Genomic DNA, 10,283 nt, shown 5'->3' on the forward strand with positions numbered 1-10,283 from the left:
TTAATTATCTTGATGAAATGCATGTAAATTGTTCTCTATATCATGCATACAAAGTGAACAAGATGGTGGGTAGATAGGTAAATAAAGATAAGTCCCAAGATCTGTCACTTACAGGGGTGTAATGCCACAGAACGTTAGTGGATTTATGTACAGGTTACATCATTGTGAGGTGAAGCAGCTCCACTGTCCTGAACAAATTGCATCGCCTTTCACGAGAAAGAAGGCATATTTGCCTGAAAACAGAGAAGACAATGGTAGCAGGGTGTTCTCACTGGAGACCTTTAGCTCTGGAATTCACTTTCTGACAAAGCCTGTGTTTGTAGAATTTCTATCTTGGTTTATCAAGATCTTTTCTCAGAATCCTAGAGGTTGGCAGCCGGAAAGAGTCTTTTCTGCTTTTAATAATTAAAAGCAGAGTTACATATACATGCACTTTAAGATTAATCAGTTACATTTTATAAATGAAGATAAATTTGCAGATGACCACTAAATAGCAAAGTTTAAACAAAATAGAAATGTTTGTGTATGAAGAGAGAGAGTCATCTTCTCCCATCCACAGCAGCCATCCAAAGAAGAGGTTTTAGTTTTTTTAGTGGATACAGTCCTTATAATTTTTTTATGTTACAAATTCCTCTCTGATGCCATGATATCCCAGTTGTTCAGTGCTTCCCTCATAAGGAGCCATTACATTAGGGGACCTCCAAGGTTGTCTCAGGTATGATTTTACTGTCTGTCTTAGAATGACTGAATGATTGCCCTAAATTCTGGGAACTGTGGTTACATACATTTTCCTATCTGCCCAACTAATAGACCCAGAATACCTCTATTATTATGCATCACTCATAATAATAGTAGAAAGAAGTCTTGCACAATATTTTAAAGCAGTGGAGTGACTTGTGTGTGCTTGGCAGAATTCAATACCCCCTTACCCTCCCCCCCGTAATTAACAGATAGTATTAAAATTTTTAAATGCTTAAAAATAATCAGTTTAAATGTTCACAGCTGCAGCAAGTTATGGAGGGGATCAGACAATTGTTTAACAGTAGATATTGAGATTCAAAAAGTTAAAACTATAACCATTAAATCACAAGTTGTCAACATAAGCCATCTAAGCTAGGTGATGGGATAGACCAACGATATGTATGTACCTCCTCCCTCTCATGGAGCCACGCACCTAAGTTTGGGCTGCAGGGAGGTGCCTATTTCTGCTTGTGATCCATAAACTCAGGGGAGATGGGCACATCACTACTTCATGTGGATGTGGGGCCTGATCCAGTAAGCATGCTTAGAGATCACCTAACTCCACACAAGACAGCAGGGGGAAGGAAAAGAGGCTGAGCTCCCTTATAACCTTTAGCTCAGTCGTTCAGGTATTTACCTGGGATGTGAGAGATGATCAGTTCAAGTTTTCCCTCTGCTCTAATGAGAAGAGATGGGTACAGGACTCAGCCACCTTGCAGCTGAGTGCTCTAACCACTAGGCAAGAGAATAGCCTGATGTGGGGCTCCATCAAATATCCCCTAGTCAAGTTGTTCCACTTTAATTGAATAATTAAATATTGAGCCAAAACAATGTAAGATTCCCTCTATAACCTAGTGGTTAGAGCACACACCTGAGACTTACAGATCCCCGTGGAAATCCCTTCTGTTCATCAGGCAGAAGGGGGACTTGAACCAGGACCTGGGACTTGGCAGACTACCCTCTCCACTGGCTTACAGGTTATACAGGAGAGCTGCCTCCTCCTCCCTCCCACGTGGCTGTTCTGAATTAAGTAGCCTCTGAACATGCGTACTGGATACAAGCCCAACACCTGTCTTTCCACTCCAACTTGTGGATTGCTCTGGCACTTAGGCAGGAGATAGGCATTTGAGCACCTACAGTGAGACAGCAGTGCACATGACTAGAGGCAGTAACATGGGCATCTAGGGAACTTTTTACTCCAAAAACATAGGCAGTCAGTGACTTTAGGCACCTACATGGTTAGGCGGCAGCCAACTGGGAGTTTTGTGGATCATGGAAGTGCCCAAAAATGGGATTTAGGCCCTTAAGTATCTTTTTGGATCCATGCCCCTGAGTCTGATTGTCTGAGGTGCTTAGCACCTGTCTGGCCCATTGATGGGAATGGAAATTTTAGGTGTTCAATAAGTATGAAGGAAGATGCCCAAAGTGTCTCAGTAGGATATCCAAAATCATCACCACTTCAGAAAATGTTGGCCATCCTGCCCCAGCAGACGGAAAAGACTTAATGGTCTTGTAGGTCTCTTCTATTTGATTCTAGAAGGCCTGATCTAAATTCAGATACCTCAGTCTAATCAGGAGTGGCTCCAGCTTCAACAGAATAAAAAATAGTTTAGCAAGTGTCAGGATCAGCCCCTGTGCATGTAACCAAGACATTGGTTTAATTTCATTAGGCTGTGTCAGACTATTTAAGCTAACCTATAGACACTGACTGCAATGAACTTTGCCTTCATGAAAGTCCTATCCTGCATTTCTTTATCAGTAAAGGGCACTTGAACCCTGTTCAATTGATAAAATAATGCGACTCAGAAGACTGGCAATGTCTAGGGAGCCTTTCACACTTAGGTGTCACCAGTCTGACTCACACCCAGAATTAATGATCAGAAGAGACAAAAAGAGATTTATGGTGCTGGTCAGATTATTAATGATCAGATCACAGAAGCCATCACACAAGTTGGCAGTGTTGTTTCCGTTTTAGTCCTGAGGCCCCTGCAGTACAGGGCAAAGGAACAGTAGTGTCAGAGACCAGAACTTGAGTGGTGAAGCCCTGTGGTTAGACAGAGAGTAGGTTGCCAAGAATAGGAACCCAGGTTTAGAGCCTGAGTCAGAGCCAAAGTCAGGAATAGGAAACAAGGGTCAGAGCTGGTTACCTGTTGCAAGGCAGGGCTAGGTCCCAGGCAGAGGGCAAACAGGAACTATCACAGCCCTGGGCAAATACTCTGAGCAGCTGAGAGTCAGTAGGGTGGCCCGGTGTCCAGTTTTCAACCGTAAAGTCTGGTCGAAAACGGCACCTGACAGTGTCCAGTCAGAAACACTGACCAGACGCCAAAAGTCCAGTTGCCGCCTGCAGGAGCAGGGGTAACACGTAGGGGGGACATGTGGGGGCAAGTGCCCTCCCAGATTGGCCTGCCAGGGCAGGGAGAGGGGCTCTGTCTTTCTCCCACTGCTGCCCCTACCACCCGCAGCCAGGGTCTCCCTCTTGCAGGCAGCCACGGCGCTGGCTGGGCGGCAGGGCTCTCACGATGACCCAGAGCAGAGTGTCCGGAGGGAGAAGTAGGTGGTCCCGCCCCTTCCACTCCCCACCTGCACCCAGCTGCCAGAGTCAGAGGCTGAGTGAGCCAGAAACATGCTGGGGAACAAAAGGGGGGAACACACATTTCTCCCACCAGCCGTTTTGGGTTGACGTGAGAGCCCAGCCACCCAGTGTGGCAGCTGCGCTGCCTGAGAGAGAGCCTGGCTGAGGGAGGTGGCGGCAGGCCACCCCCCACCAGGGCCCAGCTGCTGGGGCAGGTGCAGCGGGGAGGGGAGAGCCTCCCCCGACCCTCCTGTAGGTAACTGGTGGGATTGGGAGACTGCAGCAGTCCCCAGGTTGGGTGCAGGGGTAGGGTTGCCAGGCATCCGATTTTCGACCAGAACACCCAGTCAAAAAGGTACCCTGGCGGCTCTGGTCAGCACTGCTGACCAGGCCATTAAAAGTCTGGTCAGCGGTGCAGTGGGGCTCAGGCAGACTCCCTGCCTGCCATGGTTCCGTGCAGCTCCTGGGAGCAGCCAGAATGTCTCTGCGGCCCCTAGGTACAGGGGTGATCAGGGAAGCTCCGCACGCTGCCCCAGCCCACCGGCTCCACAGCTCCCATTGGCTGGGAAATGCAGCCAATGGGAGCTGCGGGGGTGGCAACTGCAGCATGCACAGCACAGAGCTGCCTGGCCACCCCAGCATCTAGGAGTTGAGGAACATGTCTCCACTTCCAGGGAGCCCCTTGAAGTAAGCACCACCCAGAGCCTGCTCCCCACATCTCCTCCCACATCCCAACCCCCTTTCCCAGCACTGAGCCCCCTCCTGTACTCAAATTCCCTCCTGGAACCAGCATCCACTCCTGGAGCCCAATGCCAGTCCTGAGCCCCATCCCACACCCAAACTCCCTCCCAGAGCCTGCACCCTGCACCCCTTCCTGCACCCCAACCCCAAGCCCAGAGCCCCCTCCTGCACCCCAAACCTCTCATCCCTGGCCTGACCCCAGAGCCCATACCCTCAGCTGGAGCCCTCATCCCCTTCCACACCCCAACCCCCTACACCAACCTGGAGCCCCCTCCCAAAGCCTGAACCCCTCATTTCTGGCCCCAGCCTGGAGCCTGCACCCTCGGCTGGAGCCCTCACCCCCTTCCACACCTCAATTCCCTGGCTCAAGCGCAGTGAAAGTGAGTGAGGGTGGGGGACAGCGACTGATGGAGTGGGGGGGAATGGAGTGAGGTGGGGTTGGGCCTTGGATAAGGGGTGGGGCAGGACCTCAGGGAAGGGGCAGGGGGCTGGGCAAGGGTGTTTGGTTTTATGCGATTAGAAAGTTGGTAACGCTATGCAGAGGGTCGTGGGGGAAGAGCAGTGAGCAAGACCTTGTGGGGCGGGGTGGAGCAGGGTTGTCCAGTTTCCAGAAATTGGAAAGTTGGCAACCCTACCAGTCATGGCAGTGTAGCCTGACAGCCTATTACAGGCCAGCTATGCTCGCTAACTTGCCAGGAGACTGACTCTGCTGCAGGCCCTGGGTCCTGACAGCACAAGCTTCCCAAACTGCCTATTGCTTCCTCTATTGTTATCTAGTTAACCACAGAACAGTTACATCAGTCTAAGGGCTGCCAGTCCAGCACTGGTTCATTAATTCCTTAAGTAAAATAAAGCCATAGCCTGGCATTTGTACATGAGTTGCGTCCATGTGATATCTGAAATGTTTTTGTGCTCATGATTTTATTTCAAAGTAGTGTCAAATACCAGTTCACATCAGTACACATAGGGGGTAGGTGTCAAGATATTTTGATTCTCAAAATCTTACTCATTAAATCACTACAAAGGGCAGGCACCATCATGGATCATAAAGCTATGAAGATTAACAAGAATGCCAGTAAATAGGTAATGCATTCGAATCTCTTTGATGGTAACATGTCTGAGATACCCTTAGGATCACTCTCACTAATGCAATAAAACATGTTAACATGAGTTTATTGCAGTTACAGCCTAGTCCTGGGAAAACTTTTCAGTTTGTTCAAGCAATATAATAAAGATACAGTGAAATAACTACTGGGAAGACAGCACAGGGCACAATGTAAGAGCACTGGAGAAAACAGATGGGCTGAACAAAAGAGGTGAAAGGCTGGATTCTCCAGTCTGCTACACGTTCTCCTATGCAGCATGAAGTGTTCTTATCCCAGTCAGAAATGTATTAGAGGTCAGGTCAGGACAGAGAGGAGATGAAGCATGGCAGAGTCAAGCTTTCCTATACCCCATCCTTTGCTGGCATAAGGCCTTTGAGGGACATTACACTGGTGTAAGTCATTGATACCCCTGTACAACACTAAGTTGAGCAAGGGCTGGGCCAGCTTCCAGCCGCCCTCTCCTTCCTCCAACCCACACTCAGTCCAAGTGGAGCATGGACAGAATTTTAAATAAACAAACAAACAAATAAATAAAATGAAAGATCAAGCCTAAAACAAACTCTGGAAGATTGGCTATTAAGTCCTAACATTTACTTGCTTCTTTGCTCCCCACATAAAAACACCACTGGGGCTGGTCGAGTAGCCCTGTAGTAATTATTGTTTAAGGTGAAGAAAGGGATACATGGTTCCCATGTCCACAGATAGCTGCTCACTCCCAGGGCTAGCAGGGATTCAGAATGTTGTGGGGCAACAGCTAATCCCTTAATAACAGTGCCTTATGGCACTCTACAACAACCTCTCCAGCCAATGAGAATGGCATCAAAGGACTCCAGTTCCAAAGGGAGTCCCATCCAGCCTTCCCTAGACAAATGAAGAGGACGGTGCACACTGCAACATACTCTACCTCAGACAACAAGCACAGCCACAGAGGTTCGCTAACTATACAACTAGCAGCAGTCCATCTGTGACAGGGCACTCTATTCACTGCTAGGACAATGCCACCTCCTAGTGGTTCTGGGGCTTAGCTCTGACAGGCCAATACCACTTCCTGCAGCTGCAATCCATCTCTCTCTCTCTCTCTCTGTGTCCACAGCCCCTCTGTCAAGGTTCCTCCCCCACTCTGAACTCTAGGGTACAGATGTGGGGACCTGCATGAAAAACCTCCTAAGCTTATCTTTACCAGCTTAGGTCAAAAACTTCCCCAAGGTACAAAATATTACACCCGTTATCCTTGGAATGGCCGCTACCACCACCAAACTAATACTGGTTACTGGGGAAGAGCTGTTTGGACGCGTCTTTCCCCCCAAAATACTTCCCAAAACCTTGCACCCCACTTCCTGGACAAGGTTTAGTAAAAAGCCTCACCAATTTGCCTAGGTGACTACAGACCCAGACCCTTGGATCTTAAGAACAATGAACAATCCTCCCAACACTTGCACCCCCCCTTTCCTGGGAAATGTTGGATAAAAAGCCTCACCAATTTGCATAGGTGACCACAGACCCAAACCCTTGGATCTGAGAACAATGAAAAAGCATTCAGTTTTTACAAGAAGACTTTTAATAAAAAATAGAAGTAAATAGAAATAAAGAAATCCCCCCTGTAAAATCAGGATGGTAGATATCTTACAGGGTAATTAGATTCAAAAACATAGAGAACCCCTCTAGGCAAAACCTTAAGTTACAAAAAAGATATACAGACAGAAATAGTTATTCTATTCAGCACAATGCTTTTCTCAGCCATTTAAAGGAATCATAATCTAACACATACCTAGCTAGATTACTTACTAAAAGTTCTAAGACTCCATTCCTGTTCTGTCCCTGGCAAGAAGCAGCATACAGACAGACACAAACCCTTTGTTTGTCTCCCTCCTCCCAGCTTTTGAAAGTATCTTGTCTCCTCATTGGTCATTTTGGTCAGGTGCCAGCGAGGTTACCTTTAGCTTCTTAACCCTTTACAGGTGAGAGGAGCTTTCCCCTGGCCAGGAGGGATTTCAAAGGGGTTTACCCTTCCCTTTATATTTATGACACCCTCTCTCAAACCAGGAGCTCCTGCTTCCTCTTTCAGAGGAACAGCCGTGTTAGTCTGTATTCGCAAAAAGAAAAGGAGTACTTGTGGCACCTTAGAGACTAACCAATTTATTTGTAGCTCACGAAAGCTCATGCTCAAATAAATTGGTTAGTCTCTAAGGTGCCACAAGTACTCCTTTTCTTTTTGCTTCCTCTTTGTGACTCAGCCCTCCAGACAGGTCACTCATATTTTCCCCCTCCAGGGTAAAAACATCTTTCAGGGAAAACTGTCTCAGAGCGTCCCCTCTCCACTGCCTGGCCTGTGGCACTTCCCCAGTGGCTGGTAGGAGAACCCAGTCCCACCCTCTGCTCCAGGTTCCCACTCAGCAGCAACCAAGTTCTGCCTTGCCCCATACCTTGCTACTTTGCCTGCAAGCCTTACCTACCTTTCTAGTTCTCTCCCTCCTTGGCTTGTCAACCCAAACTCCCTTTTCCCAGGGAGTAACTGTAGTCCCAAACAGCTCTCCCAGAAAGTAACTGCAGACTACTTCCCTACAGCCCCTATTCTGCACTCAGTTCCTATAGGCCCCTCCTATTCTTGTCCACCTGAGCTTCATTTAATTAATCCCTGCTCTCTGGCTCCTCCAGGTGAAGCCTGGGGAGTTAACTGGCCCACTGCCACCTCAACCCCTTCAAGTCTTGTGTGGGATGGACACCTGTGATGGGGCGCCTGCCCCATACTGGGCTCTAAGGGATTAATAGAGCTCTATGGAAACTGTACAGGAGGCAGCCAATCAGAAAATGGCTGAAGCGAGCAGCCAATCAGGGCCAAGCAGGCCCATATAAAAACAGGAGCTGCAGGGCAGAGAAAGGCAGTTCTCTGCTAGGAGGAAGGACTGTGTCTCTGGAGGGCTGAGAGAACTACTAGCACCCTGGACAGAGCAATGCTCCTTGCAGGGAACAAGAGACAGTTCCTGGCTGTCTGCTGGGGTTTGTACACTGAGGTCCTAAAGCAAAGAAGATGCTGAGGCCATGAGGAAGTGACCAGAAAATTTGCTGCAGTAGCTACTGAGGGAAGTGGCTGAACAGTGGACTCCAGGTCCCCCAGAAGGGGGAGCACAGTGTGTGGCAGAGCCAGAGGGCTATGTCACTGAAAGGATGTGGCAATCTTTGGAGAGATGAGGGTCCTAGAGCAGGACTGATGGGGGTGAGGCACCACCTGAAGAGGGTGCACTAACATGCAGAGCTAATTCCCATGACAGCCAGCAGGGGTGCCAGAGTGGTGAGCGAACCCCATTACAACACTCCATCACACATAGGAAACTCCAACCAGAGCACCTCACCTTGGTGCTCTGTGTGCTCCAATAGCTTACTCTTCAGTCCAGACCTGCTTTAGAGTTGTTGGCCTCACTTTGCAGGCTAGGACATTTATGACCTCTGTAACACAGCAAGGCAACTTTGCTCCCTCAGAAAACTTTGTGTTGACAGAGGCCCATGAACAGGGGTACAATATTCTTGGCAGAGCCCCTGTACCCCCACCCAGATGTGGAATTCCTTATCAGAGATTAGAATAACCCAAGACTAAGACATTTTTAGTCTGAGACAAAACCTGGTTTGTCTGCAAGCCTTTCCTGAATGATGATGGTAGATATCAGCCAGGTAATGTTTTTTTAGTGGGAGAAGGGGAAACAGCGAAAAGAAGAAGAACAAAGGAACAAACTCTCAGTAAGTAACAATACAGTTAGCAGGTGATATCTAGGAGAGCTACCTTGTCTTGTATAAGATCAAATAATTAAACCAACTGAATACCACAGTGATGGGTGCGTTAAGGTACATAGACCGGACTGTGCCTTTAAGAGATGTGGGTGTAAACAATGGGGAAGTATGGAGAATCCTGCATTGAGGGCCCTTGGAATATAAAAAGAGTTATTTATACATAGCAAGGATAAGGTTGTACCTCTTATCTCATACTTAACACACTTAGGACCTGATGTGAAGTTTCCTCAGATTTCCCACTTGGGGAAATGTGCATGTATAATTTTGCTGGCAAAAATAATTGCAGGCATATTTTACAGCATATTTTAGTTTGTTCAGAAGCCAAGCAGTTTGACATCAAAATGCATCTTTAATTAGCTGTGCCACAATCCCACCTTGATTATCATGCACATTGTGAAGAGAGTTGTCACTTTGGATGGGCTACTACCAGCAGGAGAGTGAGTTTGAGTGTGGGGGGGGTGGAGGGTGAGAAAACCTGGATTTGTGCTGGAAATGGCCCAACTTGATGATCACTTTAGATAAGCTATTACCAGCATGACAGTGGGGTGGGAGGAGGTATTGTTTCATGATCTCTGTGTGTATATAATGTCTGCTGCAGTTTCCACGGTATGCATCCGATGAAGTGAGCTGTAGCTCACGGAAGCTCATGCTCAAATAAATTGGTTAGTCTCTAAGGTGCCCCAAGTACTCCTTTTCTTTTTGCGACTACAGACTAACACGGCTGTTACTCTGAAACCAGTTATATTCTAGACACAACATTGAAAAATGAGGAATTGTCCTTTTCCAAAAAGGAATCAGTGTCTTGATCTTCAAGTTTCTAGGTGGTAGGTTTGAGGTTTTATTAATGTTGTTTAAATCCTTATTAGGCTATATGTAAGAGGTAGTAGTAATGATATTCATTAAAGGAAGTATGCTATTGATATTATTATTTGCATTGTTCTTGTAGCTGTGTTGGTCTCAGATTATTTGAAGAATGAGGTGAATGAGGTATTATCTCTATTGGACCCCCATATGTTGGTGAAAGACAAGCTTTCAAGCTGCACAGAGCTCTTCCTCAGGTCTTGAAGTTGGTCCAATAAAAGATATTACGTCACCCACCTTGTCTCATTGCTATTATTAGACACAGAGTTACAACTATAGCAATCTGCATCTAAGAAGAAAGATGGAGTTTAGAAAGTTACGTTACGAATCAGCAGGTGGTGCTTTTGAGTCACCGGCTTAAGTTTCCTATTGCCAAATACAGCAACATTAAACCTTTAGTAATATATCAGAAGCTTTATGACATTCTACAGTATCTTTCAATCAAGGCACAAGGCACAATAGTAACACTCTTGCTTGCT

This window comes from Caretta caretta, chromosome 2 (genome assembly GCF_965140235.1).
Source record: "Caretta caretta isolate rCarCar2 chromosome 2, rCarCar1.hap1, whole genome shotgun sequence".
NCBI classification, from domain to species: Eukaryota; Metazoa; Chordata; order Testudines; family Cheloniidae; genus Caretta; species Caretta caretta.